This window comes from Camelus bactrianus, chromosome 3 (genome assembly GCF_048773025.1).
Source record: "Camelus bactrianus isolate YW-2024 breed Bactrian camel chromosome 3, ASM4877302v1, whole genome shotgun sequence".
Classification (NCBI taxonomy): Eukaryota; Metazoa; Chordata; class Mammalia; order Artiodactyla; family Camelidae; genus Camelus; species Camelus bactrianus.
In genome coordinates this window covers 53,927,461-53,953,838 of record NC_133541.1, presented here as the reverse complement: position 1 = coordinate 53,953,838, position 26,378 = coordinate 53,927,461, and the positions used below count along the sequence as shown (strand labels likewise).

The 26,378-nt window shown below is 44.5% G+C and overlaps 1 protein-coding gene across 8 annotated transcripts in view; it reads left to right on the top strand.

The window, feature by feature from the left end:
* Positions 1-26,378, top strand: part of LHFPL2 (LHFPL tetraspan subfamily member 2) — a 153,167-nt gene that overhangs the window by 42,780 nt on the left and 84,009 nt on the right. For 2 of the 8 annotated variants that reach the window (XM_074360099.1, XM_074360101.1), the window contains exon 3: positions 22,995-23,076. The exons of 4 other annotated variants lie outside the window; for them this stretch is intronic. The gene's annotated coding sequence lies outside the window, so the exon portion shown is untranslated. Of the gene's footprint in view, positions 1-7,259; positions 7,392-22,994; positions 23,077-26,378 lie in introns of all 8 variants that reach the window. 2 more of the 8 variants (XM_074360097.1, XM_074360100.1) reach the window with 1 other exon arrangement.

Genomic DNA, 26,378 nt, shown 5'->3' with positions numbered 1-26,378 from the left:
ACAGACACACATTACTACATATAAAGTAGATAAACAATAAGGATCTACTGTATAGCACAGGGAACTATATTCGATTTCTGGTAATAACATATAATGGAAAAGAATCTGAAAAGAAATTATGTATATATAATTGAATCACTTTGCTGTACACCTGAAACTAACATTGTAAATCAACTATGCTTTAATAAAAATTTTAAAAAAGAAGCATCTAACCAATTTGTTTAAGTAGATAAGTACCAACAACGTAGAAGGTATTTGTCTTAACAACTTAGTTGCCATTTGAAAAAGTAATACGTATAAATTGAGAAAAAGTGTATATTTTTCTCTTTATAAAATTTATTTCATTCTTGAATAACCACCATTATTTACCAGTGGAATGTGTCCACTCATTGGGCACTAAAACCTAGGTATTAGATTAGCCACTCCCACCCTCATTTCTTGCTCCACACTGATTTTCAGATATGCTTGGCTTAGTATCATAGCAACTGTTAAAAAAAAACCCAAAAAACTCGATTTCTTGCAAAGATAGTGTCATCAAAAGGAATATAGTACATCTGTGAATTAACTTGTCCTAGAAGTCTGTAAAGAGTCCAACACTTCCCTGTGTTTTCCTTGCAATATTGAAATACTCCTCCATCCTCTTGTGAATTCACTGTGACTCTCCTGGGCACCTGAGCATGTAGTATGGGAAGCGGGGTTAACCTGTATTTGTTCTCTGTAAAACTAAACCAGAGTTGCCTTAAAGGGCCTGGTATTTAACTGCATTACCCAAAAGTTGCCTTCCTTTTTTTTTTTTTTTTTGTTTCCATATTCTTTTTCATTATAGGTTACTACAAGATATTGAATATAGTTCCCTGTGCTATACAGTAGAAACTTGTTTATCTGTTTTGTAGATAATAGTTAGTATCTGCAAATCTTGAACTCCCAATTTATCCCTTTCCACCCCTTCCCCCCCAGTACCTGTAAGTTTGTTCTCTCTGTATGTGAGTCAGTTTTTGTTTTGTAAATAAGTTCATTTGTGTCTTTTTTTTAGATTCCACATATAAGCGGTATCATATGGTATTTTTCCTTCTCTTTCTGGCCTTACTTCACTTAGAACGATGATCTCCAGGTCCATCTATCTTGTTGCAAATGGCATTATTTTATTCTTTTTTATGGCTGAGTAATATTCTGTTACACACACACACACACACACACACACACACACACACACACACACACACACAAAGACACATATACACATACATACATACACCATATTTTCTTTATCCAGTCATCTGTCGATGGACATTTAGGTTGTTTTCATGTCTTGGCTATTGTAAATAGTGCTTCTGTGAACATTGGGGTGCATGTGTCTTTGTGAATTAAAGTTCCCTCTGGAAATATGCCCAGGAGTGGGGTTGCTGGATCATATGGTAAGTCTGTTTTTAGTTTTTTAACGGAACGTCCATACTGTCCTTCATAGTGACTGCTGTTGCCTTCCATTTTTATTTTAGTTTGTTGTTGTCAATTTTTGGTGAACAACAAAAACATTTCTAGACTTTGCCTCATAGAAATTCTGATTCAGTATGTTTGGGGTGAGTAGGCAGAACCCAAGCATTTTCAACAAGCTTGCCTGTTGACACTAATGCATATGAAGTTTGAGAACCACTGAATTCCATCGTAAATCCCTTAAGTTCAGAGACCGTGTTGTTTTTCACTTAAACCCCTTCTTACACCTACAAGATAGCATGATGTACACCTGACAGATGTTCGTTGAATGTATTGAACTTACTGTCTCTTCGCTTCTCTCTCCTTACCAACTTCTTTTGTTCTGTCCCTTAAAAGGGGAAAAAGGAAGGATTGGGTCTGAGTTTTGGGGCTTTCCATGCCTCTTGTCCGCAGCCTTCTCTGATCCCCCCTGCCAGTTCCTCCCTCTCCCACACACATCCTTTCATTTTGTTGGATCAATAACCCACATTCCCTGAGACAAACTTGGTACCTTTGTCTCTACTTTTCCTTGCTTTTGTCCCACACTAAGAGATGTATGTTTCCTAAGTGGGAAAAACTGGGTTTGGGAGAAAACTGAAAAAACTTATGTTAGGCTGGAAGAGACTTAGGTTATCATTTGATACAGTGCTCCCATTGCAGAACTGAGGAAACCCAAGCAAGAGCTGTGATGTACCCGAGGTCATACGGGGAGTGAAGAGCCAAGCCCGAGTAGTTTAGCTCCAGGCCAGGCCCCTCCTCCTTTCTTGGGGTGATTTGGGGTCATCTGTGAGTTTTCCAAGTCCTGCAGGTAATTCTGGTACGGAACAGGGGCTGAGAATTGGGCTTAGCAGTTCGCTTTGCTCACACAAGTATCGGGTGTAAGTATGTTAGCTATTATTTTGCGATTTATTTAATCAAACTGAATTTCCTTTTAAATGTTTGGATTTTGATTTTATATGAATTTACTATGGAACATGGACAACTTAGAGTCAATTTTCGTGTTTTGATGGGAAGAAGGCAAAAACTTGAGAGCAGAAGAAGCTATCAACATTATCCTAAAAAGAGGAATTTGTCTTTTCTGGATGCTTATTTATAAATCATATTCAACTAGCATCCACGTGTGACTTGCTGACCAGCTGAACATTTCCCTGCTCAGAGCTTCTTTTTCCTTCTGGGTTCCTACCTGGGTTCTGAATGGCTGGGCTCTGGGGGCCTACCTTTTGCACAGGTGGGACTTGGCTGGAGTCGACATTTTCATGAGGTGTGTGTCATCTTCACCCCTAAGCAGAATTGGAGTGATTAGGTAAGAATCACAAGGGTTGCCCAAGGAAGACCAGTGATTTTTATTGTGCTTCTCTTTATCCCATTTTGGTATATTTTAGAAGAGGTTAGACTGACTTATGTTAAAAGAAAACTGGACACAAACTCATGAAAAGCAGTCTTGGAACTTTTCGATTCCAGGGCTACTTCATTCAGATGTTCAGCCACTCATTCGTGCCTGCATGCTTCACCTGCTCAACTGAATTAAATCTCTCTGAGCAGTCTTCCTCCTAGGGGCCTCTTACCTCCTGTGAGATGAGGCTGAACTTGGTGATCTGACACGGGCGTGCATGTGCTCGAAGTCCAGCCTTCTCCCTCGAGAAGTGATCTTTTCATTGCAATTTCAAATCATGTTTGTCTGGCTTTAAATGCAGATATTATAATGATAGTGGAGGAAAAGAACCGGATAATTTGGATGTCATATGAAATAGCTTATATAAGATTTATTACAACTCTTGTGATCTGTTTCTTCAGTCCAGAATAGCTAGAGAATTGAGAATGCCACTTTAGTTTTAAAGTGTTGAAGGAATGTTTCATCTTTATTATCTAATATAATTGAGAACAAATTTAACTTAAAACTGCAGATCGGGAGTGCTATTACTTAATGCCATTGTTGCTAATTTAAACCCCCCTTCCCTCAGGCTACCCTTTGCCAGAGGTGCTTATACAGGAAAAGATGCTGTTTAATTTTGAGTTTCTTTTCTGACTTTTCCTTATCTGGACTCCCCTCTAAAGAGGGGCAGTTTCAGAGAGAAGGAATCCTGTAGACCATCCTAAACGGCTGGGACTGCTCGTAATGCCTGTTAATGCAGAGGCGTTGTCCATTATGAGAATGTGTGCAGATTCCGGGCGGCAGAAATCCGTCCACTCACTGCACTAGAGTTGCCTTTAAGCACCGATGTGGCTTAAACTGCATTTGACCTGGTGCTTCGGATTCAAGCCAGTAGATGACTCATTATTTCAGATGTTTGGTTTGTGCTCTTATAGTTGAAGCAATCTGTAAGGAAAATAGAAAAGCCTGTTGTAAAAATACAGTCTGTCTCCAGGAAGGAGAATCCCTGCGTCCTGACCGAGGGTGGGATGTCTGCGCACGGCTCATGTAGCTTGTTGTTCTATCTTAGTTCCTGGTTTGAAGCAGCCCTGGAAACGGTCCATCGGCACGTGTGTCAGTGGCATTGCCGGCTGTTTTTACATTCTCGGTTGTGAATTCAGAACATGCTGGGTTCAAAGCTTGCTGTCTGGTCGCTGAGAGAGAGCTGTTTACCCTGAGGATGGGCCAGCCAGGCGCCGGTCCCCAGGCTCCATTCTGAGGGAGGGGAGTAAACACAGTCCTCACCCCCATTCCAGAGGTTAACCTTGTCAGATGGCTTCTCTCTCAAGTTTGGGATGTGATGTGCAATTATGTTCTTTCTTTGGTCATTGGAGGCTGTCCATTTTCTATAGGTGATTTAGTAATTATGGAATGTTTGACTTTTTAGCATCAAAGGAGGACAATTGTAAAATATTTTAAAAAATTAGCTTCAACTTTTCCATTATGTTTTTAAGTAAAACATTCTGCTAACTTGTAAATTTGCCTCTTTTTTCTTGTTCCTTGGTTCTTAACTGTTCCCAGGGGAACACTTAGGAAAAATTACTGAGTCCCTCCCCCACACAGTGTGGTAAAGGAACCATTCAAGATTTGTAGCGCTGTGACTATGAACCCACTGTTGGATTCCGTTATAGACTTGAAGCTGTTATTACTTTGTTATCAAATTTTGATTAATTTATTAGATGTGACTGTGTGTCAAATGCTTGTTTTGAGAGCTTTCAGCTGGGTGTATAATAGCTTTGATGTTTTGGGTATGTGTCAGGAGCGCCATTTAATCCCCACAGATACACTAGATAGCATGTATTACAGATACAGTGACTAGCCAGTACTCAGGGAGGTTAATTAACATGCCCAAGGCCACACAGCTTACAAGTAAGAGCTGACATCTTACCCACAATGGTGTGACTTTGAGGATGTCTCAACGAGAAGCTCTCCTGCCTCCCTCCCTAACAAGGAGGGCAGAGCTACCGCATGACCAGTGCTGGCCCTCCTTCATTTCTCCACCTTTCTTTCAGAGGAGCAGAATAGTGTAATGGGCAAGAGCAAGGTCAGTGACTGGTTCCCACACATACTAGCTCTCAAACCTTGAGCAAGTTCCTTAGCCGTTTTACGTCTCCCTTTCTGCATCAGTGGATGAGACGGTGCCCGTGGTGGTGAGGCTCAAAGAAGTTAATATCTATAAAGTGTTAGAAGAACGGCTCCTAGGAAGCAGTATGTGAGTGTTTACTCTTATTGTATATCATCTCGAGGTCTGATTAGAATGAGGGGTTCTCTCCGTCTCCCCTCTTTCTTGCCTCCTCAGGCAGGGAGCCCCGGGTCAGCTCGTGGGAGTGCGTCAGAGCAGGGAGGGTCATGGACTGCTGGTTGGTGAGGGAGGCCCTGCCCACCCCTGGTCCAGCCTTGACCCCCTGGACTGTGTGTGTGTTGCTCCCAGCTTCTTCCCATTCTTGGTCTGTCCGATCTCTGGTCTGGTTGCCTGTTTTCCCCAGAATGTGTGTCCTCAACCTCTACCACACGTGCTGTAAATACATCATTGCCCATCAAATGCTGATTGAGTATCTCAGCCTGTCGGCCATATGTTTTAGCCAGTGTGGACACAGTGGTGGATCATAAATTATGACCTCCTAGAGGCAAGGACCACGTCTGTGAGGGCCATGTTGAGCAGTTTTGTTTTTTTTTTTTTAATCCTTTAATCATGAAAATGATATTGTTATGGGAACTTGAGCATGAAGGGAAAGGTACCCACGGGAGGAGGCCGCCTTTTCCTCAACCGTGAAATTGCAAGGTGTGGTCGCGCCCCCAGGGATCCGAGGGCCCTGGGCTCCTGACTTTAGCTCTTCCCCCGTCCTTACTTCAGGGAGCCTGGAGGTCCTATTACCTATCCCACTTCAGGGCAGTGAACTGTTTCTCTTCTGATTCCCATGAGGAAGGGAAGTGAGTCAGGCATTCCTGCTGCAGAAGCTGCTCCCAGGAAAGGACTCCCTGGGAAGAGCAATGGCCCAGCTCCTTTGAATGTCCCGTACGAATGTCAAAAGCTGCTGGTGACCCGGCACTGCTATGGAATGACCCTCCCAGCCAGAAATCTTCAGTGAGGGAGGCTATACACAAATTGCCACAACCAGGTGTGAAAATGGCCTGTTGGTTGTTGTGTTGTTTTTAATTGTGGTAAAATATGCGTAACATAAATTAACCATCTTAACATTTTTAAGTGCATGGCTCAGTGCCATTAGGTTAATTTGCACTTTTTGTGCAGTCATCATCACCGTCTGTCCCCAGAACTCTTTCATCTTGCAGAACTGAGACTCTGTACCCATTAAACAGCAGCTCCCCACTTCCCCTTCCCCCGCCCCTGGCAACCACCCTCTGCTTCCTGTCTCTCTGAATTGGACTGCTCTAGGGACCTTGCATAAAAGGAATCATACAGTATCTGTCCTTTTGTGACTGGCTTGTTTTACTTAGCATGTCTTCATGGTTCATCCACATTGTAGCCTGTGTCAGACCGTCCTTCCTTTCCAAGGCTGAACAGTGTTGCATTGTGTGTATGAGCCGTGTTTCATTTACCCGTCGGTCGGTGGCCAGTTGGGCGGCTTCCACCTTGGCTGCTGTGAATGCTATTGCTGTGAACACGGGTGTACTGCCCATTGGTTCTTGTTCTGATGGGACATTAGGGACCCAGGAGTAGATTCTTTTCTGACTGGTTGTGCAAAGGGACCTCTGTTTGTACAACTTTGAATCTTTGTTGAAATTCAGAAAGAACAACCACCTCATTGCCAGGAGTGATTCAGCCACGTTTGTGGACCTGGATTTATCACTAAGTTGAGGAGTGATGAGGCAGCACTTAATGTCGATGAAATTAGAAGTGAAGAAAGCGAAAGATGTTCAGAAAGGGTCATTTGACACATTACTGTGAAACTTTGGTAGAGAGAAAAGGGACAAAGAGCTCCAGTCCCCCCACAGAGCAGAGAGTTTATGCAGTTTACCTGGGGAAATGTGAACCGCGCAGATGACCCCAGGTTAGCTCTCACGTAGTAGAACTACCGGAGTGTCTCCTGGAGATGGGGATCCCCTCCCAGGATCGGCTGCAGGTTGAAGAGGCCTCCTCCTGCTGCCTGAGGCCTTCGCCCTCCCACTTCTTTGCTGGAGGTGCGTCCTGTCCTGTTGGAACCGAAGGCCTGGCCATCTCTCGGTACTTCTGGTCTCTTCCAGAGTTCCTTGGCTGGACTTTTGCTGCACACAGGTATCTTCCCTTTGACTTCTAAATGTAGGTCTGTACTGCTTGTTAAAAAGAATATTGTACTCTTTGCTAATTCATTATGTGTTCTTGACCACTGTGAAAAGACCACCAGATGGAAATGATTTGAAGGGAGCCATTTCTTTGCAGAACTTCCCAGGTGCAGTGTACAATACGCCCTTCCCAGCCCTCCTCTGCTGGCCCCCAGTCTTGAATCCAGGAGTCAGCCTCAGCTCTGTCAAGCCACGTGTTCATACCAGTTGTGTGTGCCCAGATAGAACGGTAAGAAAAATTGATGAAGGCATGTGATATCCATTATGTTTTTCTATTCATGTTCTAAATTGTGGCTACTTTTTGTTGCCTCAACCAGCAAGCTTCCCTTTTGTTCCTTTAAGTTCTCACAAGACAAAGTCTCCACCTACTTTCCCTCCCCTCACCTTGCAAAGGACTCGGTTTTAACAATGCTGATTGTTCCAGAAGAATGTCTGTGTTCTATAGTTGTCAAAAAGAATGAGCTCCATGTAGGTAGGAGGGTGGAGGTGATGATGTTAAGGATTACAGGGCCCAGAGGATTGCAGACATTTTCTTTGCGTTGGTCTCAGGATTTACTGAGAATTGCATGTTGTCATCCTGTGTTTCTGTCCCAACTACTTGGCCTTGCTTTTCCCAGATGATTTCATTGAAAAGCAATGGCAAGTTATGACTTGTCTTTTCTGCTAGAGCCTTAACAGATCGTTTATTCCCAACTGTAAACATTTTAGTAAGCCTTTTGTTTGGTGACTCATTAATTTGATGAGGAAAATGTCTTAATAAAGATAAAGAAACTGTAAACTGTTTCAAAAGCTGCAGAGGGAAAAATGTTCAGGCTCTTGTAGGTCAACTGCTTCCCCCTGTTCCTTGCATTTCGTCTACTGCTTGGTCATGGGAACAGACGCGGTGGTCAGTTAGGGGTTATGTCCACTTAGACATACATACTAAGCATGGGTATCTGACTTCTGTAGAGTGTCTTTCAGTGCGGACACGGACTGTATGAGGTGGCTTGATGAGTATTAGTCAATGATATTTCCCTCTTCCACCACAAACTAGCGCATTAAATGTGCCACTAGGTTAGCACCAAGAAGCACTTGGTTAATTTTTACTAGTACATAGAAATGTCACAAACCCCCAGGTGTAACGGGTCAAAGATCCCAAAATAGTTCAAAAGCTTAAGAGAATAGGAAACATCCTTAGCTATAAGCCTGTGGTGGCAGAAGTCATGATCTGCGTTCTCTGTTTGTATCAAATTCTCCTGGGGATATTATGACCTTACTTACTAGATAATGTTGGTAAGACTAAATGTTCCAACATGAATTTAACTATTTCTTGGTTTTGTTTGAGTGTTTAATGAAGTGTAAACTTATTTCATATAAAATTTTCTTTGTGACTAAAGTATATTTATCTTTATTAAGTCCAAGAGTAAGCATTATAGAGGTTTTAAAAAAAATTGTCCGGCAATTTTTCATTTAAATTTCAAGAGGCTATTGTATGTCTCTTTGATTCTCAACCTTTCCAGGAGGAAGATCTAATTGAAAACTAGCAGAGGTGGGGGAGTTAAATAACACTCTCCAAACTTTCTTCAAATAGAAACTTTGTTTGCAGTATTCATTAGTTGTAAAAATGTATAAAGGGAGAAGGAAAAAATGAATTCAATATAGTTTGTAAAGATAAAAATCAAGAGGCAAGATAAATTGACTTTGAGGCTTTAAGTACATTATAAAGAACTTGGATTTTGTTTTACTTACATAATCAATTAGTGTCTTTACCTAAGTTTGTATCTGCTCTCTGGCTAGGTACTTGTAAAAAGGAAATACAATGATCCAAAGGTAACCTTTCATTACAACATACTTTTAAAAGTATTGCCCAATTGTTTGTCATTACTGACCGAGTCTTCCTGGACTACCCCCGACCCCAACCCCCCAAAACGGTGGCGCTCGGCATAGTGCAGCCATCTGTGCGAAGTGTGTGCATTTGTATAGTGATGCTAGAGCATTTCACGGCAGACACAAGTCATGTTTGATAAAGGTAAAATGTGTTTTGTTTAGATGTCTTTCTAATTACATGGACTTAGGAAACACTCTCCGTGAGGTGTGACCGTGCATACTACCAAGGTGATCTGCAGTGATGCTCTGCAGGGGCCAGGTTTAAATCTGGCACCTTTAATTGTCAGATTGTCTCATAACTGTCAAGTAATTCAGTCTTTGATGCAGCAGGAACTATGTGGATAGCCAGGATTCATGCACTCACTCTGCTAACAGCATTGTGCCCTGCGCCGGGCTGGGGTCAGGTGGGGCCTTGGGCACATGAGGTGAACCCACCCGTGGTCTGTTGGAGGTATGCTGCTAGGTGACAGGTGCTGCCCGGAGTCCACACAGGCTGGGCTGTGCCACAGAAGTGTCTGCTCACCACGCACCACTCACTGCAGGGGAGGGAAGTCAAGACTAGGTACCATTTGAGCTAAACCTTGACCACCTAAGTCCAAATCTAAAGCTGTTTTTCACAATAACCTTTGAACCACACTGTATCATATAAATCAAATGACTTTCTGATTTTTTTAGGGAAACCTTGATTACTCTCCCACTTCATATCTAAATGGAAACAATGCAATGGGAAGCATAATCTGGGCTATTCAGGTCTGACTTTGAATCTTGACTGCCTGCTCATAGCCGCTTGACCTTTCTGAATGTCACATGAAAGGTGATAATGAGATATGTGGCACATATTGGTTGGTGGCATTGAATGAGGTGGGTTACGGAACCATCAGTATGAGTCCCTCCTCTTTCATTAGCATGCTGAAGTTGAAGGCCTCGAAAAAGGTGTTTTATTTTGAACGTTGCCTGATGAAAACAAGAAAGAAAGCAGGGCTAATGATGGGATAATGAGCGTGGCTAATATTGGGTAGCATTTATTGTTCCTGCACTATTCTCAGTGCTTTCTTCACGTTTCCTCACTTAATTGTCTCAGTAATTCAGAGTGAGGGGCTGTTATTTCATCCCCACTTTACAGAGGAGAAAATCGAGGTTAGAGACGTTATGTAACTTGAGTTAACGCTGCCAGTCTGGCTCCAGCGCACTTACCTGTCAGAATGGAGCTTCCAAAGAGGATAATGAGAATGACAGTAATAATATGATTCATCCTTTGAGGAACCCTTCTGTGTACCTTGTTACATTTATTCCTCATAAGAAAAAATAGGGATGACTAGAAATTGGATTAGAAAACTGAGGTTCCCAGACGGGAGATGGCTTGCCCAGGGTTACTGAATCCGTATGTGGCTGAATTGGTGCAAGAACTTTTTCCGCTCAAGTCTTGTGAGTGTTTATAGAGTAAAAGACAGAACAGTACAGGAATCCTTTTAGTAAGTGGATGGTGTTAAATTTTTTAAATATGGATTAGACTCAGGGGGGTTAATTGCATTGTTTAAGATCACTTGTCATGTCAGTGGCCAACTGTAATTAGAAAGGGCAGCTCAGCCCCAGAGCCACACAGCTTCAAAGCAATCCAGGTGAAGAGCTGGGGAAGTACCAGTGCATCTGTCTTCTGGTCCATTTGGAGCCAAGGTGCCTCCTCATGCCTTTTTCCAGGATTCTGAAGCCACAAGGGAGGAATGTAACTGGCACAGGGACCCTCACTTGTTAGTCCAAATCGCCTCCTGCTACAGCCAGAAGGGAGATGATAAGGATTTGCTTTGGCATGTGTGGTGAGGATGATACGGAAGACCTGGGCCGCCTTCTTCCAATGCTAATCACGCTCTCTGCAAATTGAAGGCTCAGCGCAATTTTAGAGAAAGCAAGAGAGACAAGAAACCAAATAAGGTTGGACCAAAAGCCTCTTGGAATTATGTGGTGTTTTGCCCTGTAGCTGGGGATCCAGTTACAGATGCCTGTGATTATGGCCTTTGCAAACAGTTGTCAGGGAAATTCATAAGATTTCCAAAGGCTGCAGAAGAGCAGATGTGGAGTTCAGTTTCAAGCACAGTTACTCATAATGGCTTTCATGTGGACGTAGAGTATTCAGGATTCAGATCTGAGTCCCTCTGTCCAGGAGGTGGGGGATGCTGAGATTGGAGGTTTCACGATTTTCTGGTGGTCTTTTCCTGTTGTATCATTCATTCTTGGCCCCCAGGCCCATACAAGTGGTGAAGTCCTTCCAGGACAGTTCGTGCACAGTGCCTGACATTGTCGTCCTATTTAGTAAGAAGACTCGAATTGATTTCTTTGTCAACAAGCATCAACCATGCCAGCAGGTGGACTGTGGAGAAAGTGAGTCTCTGGCCAACTTTAATTGGCTGGGCAACAGCCATTTTGACATTGTTAGCAAAGTTCACAGCATTCAGGCTTGCCTTGTTTAATACCTGTTTGTCACAGTTTATATGGTAAGAACTTTAATGACTGTACGAAATACTTTCATTTTGTTACTAGTAATGAAGGACAAGATTGAAAGGATAGGTGTAATTATAATAATCTAACAGTTCTTTTCAAGCCATAGCTACTAGGTTTCTCCCCACCTTCAATAAAAAAAGTGAGCTTACTGAGTTTAAAAATCTAGTTAAGTGTTTATTAGGCAAAAACAATGAAAAAGGATATTCCAAATCTAAGTATATATAAAAAGGATATTCTGGTTCTTGTTATATTGGAATGCCCTTTTCTAGAGCTTTTCGAATAACATTTACTGGAAAACACAGCTTATATTAATAAGCAGAGAACCCTAAGGTAAGGGTGCAACAGGACTTTGGGGTCAGCTTTATTTTCCGTATAAAATCTGGAAGTTTCTGCTGTTGTTTTATTAAATGTATGTACCTGCTCTGTGGGGGAGAGGACCCGGAGAGGGTGTGGGTGGGGCTTGCGTGGATGGGGTCACTTGTGGGACACTTACACATGCTGAGTGGGGGTCCTCTTTGCAGGCTCAGCTGCCGAGCGTGTTACTGTTTGGTAGTGACTGAGAGCCTGGGGCCTGCCGGTTCTGTGCTGGCTCCGATTGTGGGGTTCACTTACTGCCGGAACTGCATTCAGACACTGCTTCTGTACCACGCCCGGTGCCTCTGCAAAACCAGGCGGAGGCGCACTCCTCTGCAGATGAGGTGGCGTGGAGCTCAAGTGGGACGATGTGAAGTAACAACCCCCAGTCCTCGCCTACTGCGTCATCATCGTGGAAGCCTCTCACTCAATCCTCACAGCTGCCCAGAGAGGTAGCACCATGGTGAGCCCGTGTTAGAGATGAGGCAATAAGCTCTTGGAGGTCTGAGTAACTTGCCCCTGGGAGAGCAGACTAACGTGGACAGTTTTTGACCACCCGTGGTGGTGATGTCCCCAAACTGCAAATGGTGAAGCTGGTACTTAAACCTAAGAATTAGACCTCTGGAGTCGACACCATTCCTCCTCCCCAAGTCCTTTAGAGAGGCCCAAGCACTGTATAAAACTGGCCTTGTCATCCCTTCCACATTAAGCTCTGACAGTGCATGGCCTTTGAGACCACTGGGAGGGAGTGTGAGAAGGGTTTGTGCTACCTGTGAGCTGTGTGACCTCAGGCCCCCCTGTAACATGGAGTTCAGAGCCTGTCTCATCTAACTGTTGTCCGTGTTCCATGGAGATAAATGCAGGGTCTCAGTCCACACACGATGAGGGGGAGGAAGAGGAGGACTGTTGTTACTGCTGCGGTTTTCAGTGCCCTTGAGGTTTTAGCTGTGGAGGGTTCTGTCTCCATGGATGCATGGCTGGGATGTTTCCGTGCTGAACATCCACTCTTGTCCTTCCCATGCTGCACACACCCACAGTAGCTTCCTGGGGGCTGGTTTCCCGGGATGACAGCTTTTGAACCTCTCTCATCATCTGTTTCCTATTCATTTCACATACCCGAGTTCAAACTTTCAAGATCCTTATACCTCATCAAACAGTGGAGACAGCTGGGCCTCTGGTTCATGTGACCCTCACACCTTCCTAAGGCCAGTGGTACTTACAGTCTCTGTCCAGAGCTAATCTTTTAATTCAACCTTTAAAGATTTATGGAGCATTTTTGTCCCAAACAGAACCAAATGCTTTGTGTCCCTCTGCATCACTTGGGATCCTGGGAGTGGGCCAGGATCATCTTGCCTCATTTCCTAGAAACAGGTAGCGACAGGCCAACAGAAGGACCTAAAAGCTGATGTCACACTGCTTCCTTCATTTTCATTGTCAGTGAGAGGTGCTTTCCAGCACATGTTATTGCTCTTTTCCTTAACCTTTCTTGAGAAATTTTTCATCCTGATTGTCTTTTCTTCCTTATTTACTTATGGGAAATTGAAGGACTATAGGAGACTCTGTTCCAGCTTTTTCACTGTTAATCTGAATTTTCTGAAAATCCTAAATGGTTAGCTCCTCCCCTCCCCAACTGAAATCTTCCTGAGTTTACAATTCTGTCTCCTTTCACGAGGTCCTACTGATCAGCCTCTTGCCGAGAGCTCAGAACCCTCATATACGCCAGATAATTTCAATGTAAACTAAGACTGAAGGTCCCTTATTTACTATCTGGAAGAAAACTGTCACTCCTTTCAAAAAACAAGAAACGAAGCCATTGATACTAACTTAACCAATGACAATTTGAATGAAACAGGGACAAATTCAGTTCCCTTATTTTTAATTGCAGGGCTCCTATTTGTGCCGAGTGGCCCAGGGTTAAAGAAGGAGCCAGTCTGAGCGAGCTGGATGAGGATAAACAAAAAAGTTGAAAACCTGTATTTATTTATTTATTTGCCTGCTCATTTAGCTGTACTGCTAATCAAATCAGTTCCTGTACCATCACATTCCTCAGACTTCGTCCTTCTGATTCTTGTGGATGAGGAAGCTCCAGTGACTTGCGTGGTTTCTTCTTCAGCTGAAGAACCCTGTTAAATCCTCGGGTAGATGTACTGAGCTGGACTATAAATGCAAGTGTCAAATGAGATTGCAGGAGAGGTATTTCAAGAGTCCTACAAGTCAGTCAGCCCCCTCAGTCAGCAAGTGTAAATTACACACCACCACGGGCACTTTGTCAGATGCGTCTTTCTGCTTGGCTCGGTCCTGAAATCTGCAGATATTCTGACCACGGCTCCAGAGGTGAATGCTTTGACCCACAGTGCAGGGAGATGGCCAGACTGTAACAAATGGCAAGATCACTGAACTTGGAGCCCTTCGTAGGCCATGTGAGGGCCTTTTTGCTTTGTTTGAGGGCAGTTTTCATCTCCCTCTCTCTCTCTTTTTTTAAGCAGAGTCAGATTCAAAAAGGTAGAGGAAATAAACTACACTTTTGGACTGAGATTTGAGTTAACCTTCAGTATTATACCTGGTGTACCTTCTCAGAAGGGTCACTTGAAACCCAGCTATTTATGGAAAAGCATAATCTCCCTGCTCCTGAATTGTAGCTTCTGGGCAGCAGGGAGCTGGACTTGGCGCCCCTGAGCCCCACATGCTCACGCACATTGTTGATGGATCTTGTGTTAGTTTCCTTGTTCCAAGACATGTATGTGGCTAAGAGCACGCGTAGTGCTGGGAGCCGAGGGTGTGGGCCCGAGTGGAGTCGTGTCGGAAGCCTTGTACTGATTCCTGGGAGACACTGCCCAGAGAAAACTGGCAGTAAAGTGAAGCCATTCATCTCACCCATTGATCTGTTAGTAGACTAAGTGCCTGTCCCCAGGTGGAGGAAGAAGCCCCTGAAATATGTATGACTCAGGCCATTCTCCGGTAGGGGTAAATGTGACTACTTGAAACGGAATTGCCAAAACCTCCACACAAGGAACCTTCCCTCTTGCACGAAAAGGAAATTATCAACTACAGCCTGATTGTAGGTGCTCAGTTCCAAAGATCTCTGAATGCCCCCTGCCAGAGAGCCTGAACTCAGCCTCATGTGGACTCTTGAGTTGGCAAAACATGGTCTCACTCCTCTTTCTCTCTGTCCCTTAGGTCATAGTTTTTTCTGCTTTCTCATTGCTTTTGAAAAATCCAGTAATAATCCTTTTATTCTTCCTGTGATTGACATCTCGTTTTTGTCACAAAGATAACATGCTGGCATTTCCTGTCTTTACGTTGATCTTCTCAAAAGGTGAAGTGCAGACGGCCATGCCAGAAACGGGAACATAATTGACGTCTTTGTGATGCTGTCCGAGTTCTTGAGAAGCTATTAGAAATGGATAATCTTGGTGTTTGCCAGCTGAGGTCAAGCCAACATCTGTACTTGTCTTTCTTTCCCGGGGGCATGACAAGAAAAGACAGAGAGAAGAGTTCAAGGAATTAGAAACAGAGCTTTCATTAGGATAACATCTGAGGTCAGGTAAACATCTCTTTTGAGTTTCATTGAAAAATTCCAGGAGGCCAAGGCGAAATTCTCCAGAAGACCTGTTTCAAGGAGTGTAGCTCAGTGGAAAGTTCACCTTAAAAAAATGTAGAAAACCTGAGTATGATATTGCTCAAGGGACTCTTAGGAAAACAGAAAAGGAAAAGGACATCCAAAACCAAAATTTCTTCTCATTTGGAAAGTGTGGAGAGCCTGGGGATGACTTCCCCCAGTGGCTAGGAAATACATCTTCGTTGCAGATTAGTCGCCTCCTTTCTAGAAGCTGTGGAGTCGTATCTTAAATTTGTGAATCTGGGTTGTGAATGCAGACAGCCATGGTGCATGCAGACTCATCTGGGAAGAGAGAACAGTGTGACTTAGTACGCCGGGCACATTTCCTGTGTCTGTGGTTAAGCATAGAGCAGAGTTCTTGTCCACTTTTGTGTTGTTCCATTTGTTAGTTTCAGAGTTCAGATGACATCTTCAGCAAGAGTTTAGCTCTCATATAACTTTTTTAAAAAAGTTGAGAGAAATAGTCCCCTTTGACTCTGAAGGAAATTAAACCACAAGTCAGCCTACAAATGGAGATTGTGGAATATCTGTCCTGGAGATCTTCAAAAGTAGAACGTGAAACTTAGGTCACTTCAGTAAGTTTGTTTGGAGGCTAACCAAGATGACATCTTGCAGTGTTCCAAGTTTAAGAAACAACTCATATTAATAGTCATATATCCTTAGAGCATAAGGAAAATGAGCACTTTGTTACATTATCTTTTGACGTCTTAAACATGTGTTGACTTCTCCATGCCCTGAAATGACTGTGCCCTTCATTTGCATTGGATGCTAATGTTGCTTGTGGAAATTTGGGAGTGAGTAGGAGGGAGGAAGTAAGGAGTTGTTCTTTTAGAAATGACATTCGATCTTTTCAGGGGATGGTGCTGAGGGGACACTTGGCTTTGACAGAGCTGACTTGACTGAGCGTGTTAACAAACTCCCTGAAGAACAGTACTTACCTTGAGGGCACTTCCTGTGAAGAACTGTTGCATTACTGAATGGCCAAGCTGGCTGCTTTAAATGGTCTATAAAATGCGAAGAGGTTGGTTGGTTCAATGTCATTGGAAGCTATTAACTTTAAAAAGTTAAGAAGATTGTCTGAAACAGGATTTTAAAGTCATCTGGCTTCAGTGTGAGTCTAGAATGACAAAAATTAAAAAGTCAAAGGAAAGATTCTTTGTGGAATGCCAGACCACAGTGAGCATAGTTCTTGGTGACTTGTTTGAATTCCTAGTGTCCCCGGGGCCGTCTCCTTCTGCAGACTGTGTCCAGCTCTCACCTACTACATAGTGTCAAACCAGCTTCCCTTCTCGCTGCTGACCTTAAAGAGACACTGTCCATGGGCTTGTGAGCATCTGTAAGAATTTGCTTTTAGAAATGAGGGAAAGTGTAAGCTGTTAAATGTGCTCAGCAGACAGGAAAACCAAAGGTAAAATTGGGAGGCATGTGTGTGTGTGTACCAGTAGCTTATGAAAACCCTTCTTCCATTATTTTTAGTAAAGATTTCTCTTAAGAATTTCAGTTAGGTTAATGTCCTCTGTGACTCTGTTTCTTGAAATTGTCCAGTTAATACAATATGGATTTAAGACAGTCCCAGGGACCTAGAAACTAAAAAGTATTATCTTCTCTTTGTTTTTCTTCCCTTTGTCTTTTTTGTTTGTTTGTTTTATTGTCCTGGGCAGGCAGAAATAAAAGAGTGAACTCTAAGCTATAACATTTGGTTTTAGTGCTGTTTTCTTTCCTTGTTCCATTTTAAAAAGGACACATTCATTAAAGTAAGACTCTTATGTTTTTAGTTCCTTCTCTCTTTTAAGTTTCCTTTTATTTGAAGTTAGTTCTGCCATGTGGTGGTTTTCAAGATGTTTGTTTATTTACAGTGAAACCCTTTCTTTCCAATGAAATCTTGTGTTTAATATACGAAACAGATAAACTGCAGCTGTTTTGGGGGTTGCCCCTCTGCCCCCTCCAGCCTCATAGTTCCTGAGGCTCATCTGAGAGCCTGGGACCCCAGCAACCTGGGTTTTAATTCCCTGGCATGACCACAGGATTAGGAGGGACTGCCCAGTTTGCTTCCAAGACTTTTTGTCACTTCACTTCTCTGGACTTGAGTCTACTCTTTGAAAAAAATGATGGCTTTGTATCAGATCATCTCTGAGGTCCTTCCCGCCCTAACAGTCAGCAGTTCTGGGCCCTCCACAGAGAGCTTTGGGGTGGTGAAGTGTTTGTGCCTGAGGAATACTCATGGGGAGAGCGGAGGCCTGGCTAGGGGAGGACTCGCCCTTTTCTAGCGTGCCGATGAAAGCTCAGGAGCCAACACGGACGCTTCTGCGGAATTACCTCTGAGCAAAATGTTTTCTGGAGATTTCAATGCAGCATCCTCCAATGCAGGCAGGTCTTATGGAGAAAGGGATTTAACAGCAACAGTTGTGGGTTGTTGTTTACTATTGATTGTGGTCACATTTGCTGGTAAGTGGTTAGCTATTAATAAATAAAATAGAATTTCCTCAGTAGAGAAAATCATGTTCTATCATTTTATGTGTGTGTGTGTTGGGAAATGCATCTGAGGGATAGTTCAAGAATCTGCAGCCAGTTAACACATTTAGTTAAAGAATGGGGATGGTGAGGCCAAGGTCAGGGTTCAGTCGTTCTGTGGGCCAGTTAACTGGGTGGGGCTCTGTGGCCAGACTGTACTTTTAACCCTGACCAACTGCTTCTCACATGTGTGCCATGGGTCACAGGCAGGGTTAGACAGTCTGGAAGAATATTCCAGCTCAGCTTTTCCTCCTGGGACCTAGCAGGGCCTTTAGTCCTGGTAGCCAGGGGCTTGGCATCTCATCTAGGTGGATGGGGGGCACCCTGTCTACACCTCTAACAGCTGTGAGGGAAACCTGGAATACTCCTGTGAGCCAGGGTCAAGTGCCTGCTGCTTGGGGGTCTCCAGTCTGAAGACAGAGCTTCCAAGGCTGAATTGGGCTGGAGATCATTGAAATTAAGCCAGATAGTTCTTGATAGGCATGAACCCTCCTCCTCTTTGGGATTGGGAGAAAGGCTGGCGTTAGAAGAGGAATCGGCTTCAGTTTTAACTTATGAAAGCTCATTGTTCTCTGTAGTTCTTATTTCGTCATTGAAACACCATTTTGTAGTTAAAATTTGAAACACTCCATTTTCACGTGGAAAAGGATAGCGTACAGGAATCTTAAGAACGTTGTTTGGAAAAAAATATTCCAGTGCGCACAGTTCCCCCAGAGAATGGTTCTGTAGGAATAAATTTTTAGTACTAATTAAACACGGAACATTTTCTCTTGTTTCTTAGCCTAAATGCAGTAACGTATGAGGCCTCAGTATGACTTAATGTTTGCCCTGGGAAGCAACTTAATTTGTTTTCTATGAAAGATAGGAAAGACAAATCACCTGAACTAAAGTATTTTTAACACTTTTTTGAGAAAAGTGTTCGTTTTCATTATGAACATTACAGAATTATAAAACTTACGGGCCTGTTCATCTCTGCACCAACCAACCCCCACAGTGATCACTGTGCTGTTGAGCCAGTTGTGAAAATGGGTATAAAGACTTCTGTTGATTTTTAGCCCCAGAATTAATTTGCTCCAGGTCAGTGGCTTCCAAAGTGTTTAACAGTGAGTGCTTTCAGCAAACGACATTTTAAGTGGAACTTTAATATAGAAAAAAAAAGATAAAAGCAGAGACCCTGTAGTTGCAGCTGGGAAGACACTCTGCCCCCTTCCTCCCCTGCCCCACCAGCGACGCCCCCGCTGCGCTGAGACACCCTCTGAGCAGCACTTACAGCCGGCGCTTAACCCAGCGACTTCCGCCGTACAGGGTGCTGGTGTTGGGCCTTCCTTCGCCTCCTTGACTCACTCTTCTGAATGGCACACCCCCGGTGATGTCTGTTTCCCCATCCCTGACTCTGGGTGGCTATTTTTAGTTCAGCTACAGTTAGTCACCAGCTTAAAAGCAAACCACCTAAGCCAACCAGTGATTTTTTTTCTCTCCTGAAATTGGACCTTTACATTTAACTCATCTTTTGAGTTTAGCTCAAATGCCACATTTGTCACTGCTTTTCAGTCTGTGCCAGGAATCTTCTCTCCTTGTGGATTGATGTTTGAATCTGTAACTGCAGTGCTTGTGCTGGGGTAGAGGCTCATGCCCACTGTCCTTGTGGGAAGGAGCTTTTTCCTTCTAGACACCATTCTAGTGTCTGTTTTCTGCCTGTTTTCTTTCCACCGCTGGATAATAAAATGTTATACAGCATTATTTTACCCTGTAGATAATCCTGGAGTATCTCTTAATCTTTGATCAGACTCGAGTAACTCAGAGTCCTACACAGGAAAAACAGCCTCTTGTAAAGGTATGATTCTTGAATCCGTGCTGTAGCAAAATGCTGTGAGTAAGATGGCGCTAAGAATGGTTGGTCTTTGTCTTAAAAGGTGTTCATATATTCAGTATGCATTTTTCGAGCACCTGCTCTCTAGAGTAATATGGCTGAGCCTTGAAGAGATCACCTAGCTCCTTTGGTACACATCCCTAGGAGGTAGATGCTGTTATGTTTTTAAACTATACAGTAGCCAGCTTTGCCTTTCCTCTGGGGTGGTCTCATGCTTAACTGTGGCTTCAATCACCTCCTATCTGCTGATAATTTCTTAAACTCTGTCGTCTGCTCTAAACTCCTTTCTTCAGTTCCTGACCTTTTGCCTGCTGGAATCCCCTCTCCCCGGTTGCCCAACCAGTTATAGTCGGTCTTCTGTATCCACGGGTTTTGCATCTGCAGAGTCAACCAGACTTGGACTAAAACCTGCCAATGCAGAGGGCCACCTGTACTTCAAACTTAAAAAGCCTCAGTGAGCAAATGGAGGCTACCATCAACTGATCTCCTTTCCCCTCCCTGAGTTTCTTACCTTGGTCAAGACATTATCATCTGCCTACACACGTATTCATCTACTGATGCTGAGAACTCACTCTGTCTCAGGTAAGACAGAGATCTCACCTTACTGAGAGCTTGAGACAGAAGTCTCACCTAAGACAGAGTTAGGGGTCTCTACAGCACAAACCCAAACATTAAAGGCCTTGCCTGAATGGAGCTTACATTCTAGAGAACAGATAACTAACTTAAAAAAAAAAATCTGTGTCTGTACCTGTATATCTAGACACGTTTATATCTACCCATTCCTCCTTCTGTGTGGATGGCTGTCTGTTAGTGGTGAGAGCTATGGAGAGAAGTAAAGCAGGGGAAGGATGGCAGGTGGTGCTGGAGACCGAGAGGATGTGTGTTGTGCTCTTCCACTAGGGTGGTCAGGGAGCGAGGTGACATTTGAACAGAGACCTGAATGAAGTGAGGGGATAAACCATATCAATACGTATGATCTGGAGAAGGGCCCGCCTCGCCCTCTGCCTCATCCTTCCTAGTCAAGGACTGAGTCATGGCCATTATTGTCACATTGCCCAAACCACAATTTGTAAATGTTAGCCAGCAGATGGATGGATGCACTTGGACCAGGGAGTCAGACAAGCAAACAATTATTACCCAGTGTGCTGGGTATGACAGAGCCATGCCCAGAGGTCTGCATGGGCTCAGAGAAGGGAGGGCTGGGAAGAGGGCAAAGGCAAGAGTAAGCGTGGAGATGGCTTCGTGGAAGATGGCAGTTGAGTGGGGTCTTGAACAGAGTTCCATGTATGGACTTGGGAAGGTTCTAGAGGCAGACAGAAATGGGTAGATGTCCTGGGGCCTGAACACTGAGGTTTGGAGGGCACAGCATCAGATTTGGGGTCAAAGCAGGCCACCAGGGAGGGGAGCACAGCACTGTGACTGGTGGGGGAGTGGTCAGGTGAGCTGGAAAGGTGTGTTCTAAGAGGATAAATTCATTAATCTGACCTTGAATGCTGTCCTTGGGAAAGGAAAAATGGGAAAAAGAATCTTAGGTTTTCCCCTTCCCTCCCCTTCCCAGTTGCGCCTCTGAGAGTGTTCCTTCCCCACACACCCCTTATCCTGTGCCCTTTTCTGGCTTTAAAGGCAACTTCAGCAAGGTTCCAATTCTCAGAGCTGTTGCAGAAGCCTCTGCCCTCTTGGCCAGAAGGTCAGTCATGTCTGTGTTTTGAGAAAGGACTCTGCCGTGTTATGTCACCGGACAGGCGCCTGGCTGTGATGCCTGAAAGCCTGAGGGAGGGAGGGAGGGGCAGGAGGATGGGGCTGTGTTGAGGGAGGGCAGCAGGACGGGCTGTGGCTCTCCTGGATGAGGGCGTGTGGGCGCTGGGCTCACCCCGGGTCTGAGCACTTGTTAGGAGTGGGATGAACGTGCCCTGGGGACACTCCAGGAAAGCTCCGGCATCTTCCACACAGCGCTGGCGTTACTCTGGTTTTGGTGTACTTGCCTGCGTTTTCTCTAATCTGTCACGGCAGGTTTCCACTGCAACCCCCCCCACCCCGCTTTGTTTTCTTGGGAAGACTATAAATACAGTGATTCAGTGCTAAGATTTCTTTTACGTATAATGGTTTTATTCTTTAACCCTAAGACACTGTGTTTCTTTGTGGTGTGCATACTCCTGTGCTCAGGTAAGCAGAGTTGTTGGAGGAGAAGTCAGGAGTTCAGTGCCCACCTCATTCTCTCCCTCCTGGGAGGGCAGCGGCCGTGTTTCCGTTTTCCCTGTGGGGCCATGGTTGGAGTGAGCAGGCCTTATTCCAGGACTCCACGCCGAGGCGTACTAGGATCTATTTTTATTGGTAAATTATACGGTACGTTACTGTGTGAGATTTAGTGCTATCATAAGCTTTGTAAGAATATTTTATTAAAGGTTCTTGTACCCTTTGTTCTGTTGTGATACTGATTTTCTACGAATTTCTTGTAATATTTTCCCTGAGAAGTGGTAAAAGCTCAGTCATACGGTTCTCTTGCAAGCAGTGTTTGAAGTGATCTCATTCCTCCGGCCTTCATTCCGAGGATGTCCTCCCTCTTGCCCAGGTGACACCAGCCTCCTGGGCTCTCTGTGGTGTAACTGAGGATCCCCTTTGGCTCTGTGTTGCTAAAATCCTGTTACCTGCTCACTAATGTCAAAGGTTTAGTTAAGCTCAGAGCCTTTGATTACAAAGACTTAAACTTAAGGTTCAAATGCACCTGGGAGAGAAGCAGTGACCCATGTGCCTTGTGGTGTGACCGATGGCTACCAGGCCCTTCCTGCAGCTGGGGTCATGGAGGGTGATGTGAGGGCACCCGGGCAGAGGACTGCTGAGCAGTGCCACGGGAGAAAATACTTCCCTGAGAAGCAGGATGCCTTGTTTTTTTGGCCTCCCCAGGCCCTGGTGGATGCCTCCCCAAGTGCCCAGTAGATCTTGTTTGGATAAAATAATGGACAGATAAGTGCTTTTATGAGTATGTGAGATAATGAAAAGGGTAAACATTTTTAGATAGGGAAGCTGGGCTTCCAAAAACAACTATCCATTTCACCACGAGAGCTGGCCTTGCTTGGAGGCAGAGTCTCCTTTTCCCTGATTTTTTTCTGTGTTTTCAGGAAGTTGCAAATCCTTTGAAGGAAAAGCAGTTCCAAAATGCTGAGTCGGCGTGTCTTGATGGTGTGGCAGCCCTGCCCCTCGGTGAGCTTCACCTGTGTGAAGGCAAGGCCGTGTGAAACAGCGCCCAGGTCACACGGGCTCGTTCCTGGACCCCAAGGGCTTTATCGTTGACGGCCCGGCTGGGAGCAGGCTCTCCACTTGTTGAATATATGTCGTGGCTTGCGTGAGTCCATATGACCCTGTTTGGAAACCCTTTTAATGAGTAGGCTTTTTTACTTTGAGTTTTCATCTTGGCATCTGATTTTCAGAAACGTTGGTCTGTTATTAAAGTGTATGCCCGGATTTGGAACGCAGACTGGTGAGAAATGTCACACAGAAAGGGCTCGCCAGCACTCGCGGTCCGGGTCCCTCGCGGTGCGCCCCGGCTGCGTGCTCACCTGCTCGCTGTGACGACGTGAGTCTGCTGGTCTTGCTGACCTTTACTCGAGCAAGAGGTGGGGGTGTTTGATGAGGCTGACTCACTTCTGGTGCCCGATGATATTCACCACTGTTCCTCTCTTGCAAACTGATCACACCTTCATGTTCAAGTTTAAAAGACAAGCAGGAACATTAAGAATAGTTGTCACCTGGAGGAAGGCTCCTCAGAATGACCTAAAAAGCCCTCGAATTGTGCACAGTCCCACCCCCGTCACCCTCCTCCACGTCCACTTTCTAAGGCTACTCCAGGACAGAAGGAGGTCACAGAACTTGGTCCAGACACTGGTATTTTGAAAAAACACCCACTGGAGGACCCCCCGAGGACAGCGGAATCACCACCCCGTGCTCCTTCCATGTCTGCCGAGTCCCCCTTCGCCTCATTCTGGAATTCTTGCTGTCACCTTTGCTTGATGATTTTCTCCTTCCTGTTAACCCAGTATTTTTCTCTTCTGCATATCCTGCCTTTTCTGACCATCTGTGGGAAATTGTCCTAATGCGATCATTCGTTCGTTTACGCAGTAAACATTCATAAAACGTCTGCCCTGTGCCACGCCTGTGCTAAGTGCAGATGTGAGAGCGGAGTGAGCACAGTTTGTTTCCTTCTCAAGGGGCTTCTGACCTGGTGGATTTATAACTAAATGTGGGCGCAGGGCTCACAGTTACGTGAATGAACTTGGTCCCGGCCATGTGTGTAGAGCAGTAGCGGTGCTTTGATGCACACGCCTGTTGTGTTGCATGGCAGTCTCATTCAGTCTGACTTGTTTCTGGCTCATTGGTTGGCTATTCTGCTGTACCCAGATATTTAAACACTTACCCTTGAACAGCTTTGCGGTGATATGGGGATTTTTGAATCAAGTCATTTTTCTTTCCTTCAGAGTCAGAGGAAGTTTCTGTGATGGACTGCATTTGGCGTGTAGTCTGTGAGGTCTTTGGAAACTTGAACTTCAGTCATTCCCTGTGTGGCTGAGTGGCAGGGCAGGCATTGCAGAGGTTCAGGTTCCCAGCATTTCACATGAGTTAACACAGCCCAGCCTTTGGCAATCTGCCACTCTCTCTACTTGGTAGACAGGTTCGTGAAATGTGACACGCTTACATCTTTCCTGGAAAATCTTGTAAGGTTCAGCAGTTCTTCAATGACTGACCTATTTCTGTTAAACTCCTGTTATCAGACCCAAGTGTGAGGTTGTCCTGGACCTGTTGTCAGAATAGTCAATGCATTTCATGACTTTTTTTTTTTTAATAAGCTACCAGCCTAGTCTTTGAGTGACAATTGATGCTTTGGATGCAGAAATGGGACACTGCTCTTTGTGTTGATTCTGCTGCCACCAGCTCCCCTTAAACTGTGAACCAACTTCTCCAAGCAATTGTTGTTGTATCAACACAGCACAGTACAGTGGGATTTGGACAGTTATTCCTTGAGCTGACACGTGTAAGCAGAGCCTTAGAGACCATGTCCACCAGAAATGCAGACTGTGTCTCAGTGAGGTGGTGGGGATGGTGTGTGAGAGTTAGTAGGGCTCTTACCATGTTTTGCTTTCAGCTCAGCAGCTTTGGTACTGACTTCATGCCTCATGGCTTTGGAGCCCATCCTTGCCCCTGTCCTTGTTGGTTGAAAAGCCTCATGTCTTTGTTGTTGCAGTATTGCCTAGCTGGACATACACTGGACTTGGGAATCCGAAGTCCTAGGTTAGAACCCGGATTCTAGCATTTACCGTGTGATTCAACTTAAGTCGTTGAAATTCCTAGTCTGTAAAATGGGGATGATGACTGGCGTCTGCCCCTACTGTGCCACTCCAGCTGCCTTCCCCTCCTGGTGTGGATCAAATGAGAAAATGAATCGGGGAATGTCTGTAACTTACACAGTGCTCCTGCCTCAGGAACCCCCATCCATGCCAAGCAGGGCCATCGCGAGCTGGTGCAGGGTGCAGGGAATGCCCTTCTGTTGGGGGACAGTTGCTGGGACTCCCCCTTCTGCAGCGTCTGCCCAAGCAGCTGCCTCTTAACCCACCCAGAGGCAGTCTAGACCTCGGTGGGATAACTGTTTGTTATGACAGTCTTTCTTCAGCCAAGCTGAAATCTATCCTCATAACTTCCAAGATAATTTACTCTTCTTGGTTCTAGTTTTACAGAGTAACATGAAACAACTCAAATCAGTGCATGTCAAGCTGTAGAAATTTATAACTGAGAGAGGGGTCTTAAACTCGGCTTCCTGTTTTTGGCAATGCGGTTCAGTAAATAAGAGCTGGTGCCCATCACGTGAGTGCTGTGCTCCGGCACTAAAGGCAGCTATTGTTTCTCCTCCTGATCTCCGGAAGTGGAACAGAAGGGCAGGGAACCAAATGGGGATGAAAGGGAAGCAAAAACTTTTTAACTCTTTAATGTGCAGAAATATGGTGGTTTAAATTTTTTTTAGAATACTAGCTAGAAGAAATAGTACCTCAATTTATAGGGTTATGAATAATTTAAATAGCTAAGCAGACTGCTAATCTACAAAAATGAAGACATAAGAATGATAAATAAGAAAGACGGGTATTTCTGACTTTTTAAATAAGCTCCAGTGTGTTTAACAGGCAGTAAGTGAAAAACATATTTGCACGTAGAGAAATGGAAAAATGGTGATATGGCAGCATGATAGTGCCTTTGTGAGCACTGCATTTGATGTCTTTCTGGTTGCCACAGCCCAGGAGAGGACCCTGTGGTGTCTTAGAGATTAAAGGCAGAACACACTCTCTGCTTTGAGTTACAGAATTTAAAACAAAAATAAGCAAATAGAAAAGCAACACCGGCATGGGAGTTAGAGCCCTGGTTCCTATTCTTGACCCTGTTACTGACTAGCAGTGTGACGTAGGGAAGTCAGCCTTTACTCTTCAGAATTGCAGTTTCCCTCAAATTTAAAATGGGGCCAA